Source organism: Terrapene carolina, unplaced genomic scaffold (assembly GCF_002925995.2).
Source record: "Terrapene carolina triunguis isolate 2854851 unplaced genomic scaffold, T_m_triunguis-2.0 Scaffold95, whole genome shotgun sequence".
NCBI lineage: Eukaryota > Metazoa > Chordata > Testudines > Emydidae > Terrapene > Terrapene triunguis.
The window spans coordinates 356,373-356,573 of NW_020664446.1; the positions used below are offsets into that span (position 1 = coordinate 356,373).

A 201-nucleotide genomic window follows, 5' to 3' on the forward strand; every position below is an offset into this window, starting at 1 on the left:
CCCGTGCTTCTGGCAGTGTGCGGGTGAGTGTTGAGGTTTGCCCTGTGGCTCTGGCAGTGTGCAGGTGGGCGGTGGCGCGCCCCCCACGGCTCTGGCAGTGTGTGGGTGGGTGTTGGGATGCCCTGTGCCCCCTGTGGCTCTGGCAGTGCACGGGTGGGTGTTGCGGTGCCCCCTGTGGCTCTAGCAGTGTGTGGGTGGGTG

General features: G+C 68.2%; 1 protein-coding gene across 2 annotated transcripts in view; it reads left to right on the top strand.

Annotated features, from left to right (window-relative positions):
- DNMBP (dynamin binding protein) overlaps nt 1-201 on the top strand; it is a 79,279-nt gene that overhangs the window by 28,770 nt on the left and 50,308 nt on the right. The gene's annotated exons all lie outside the window — the stretch shown is intronic.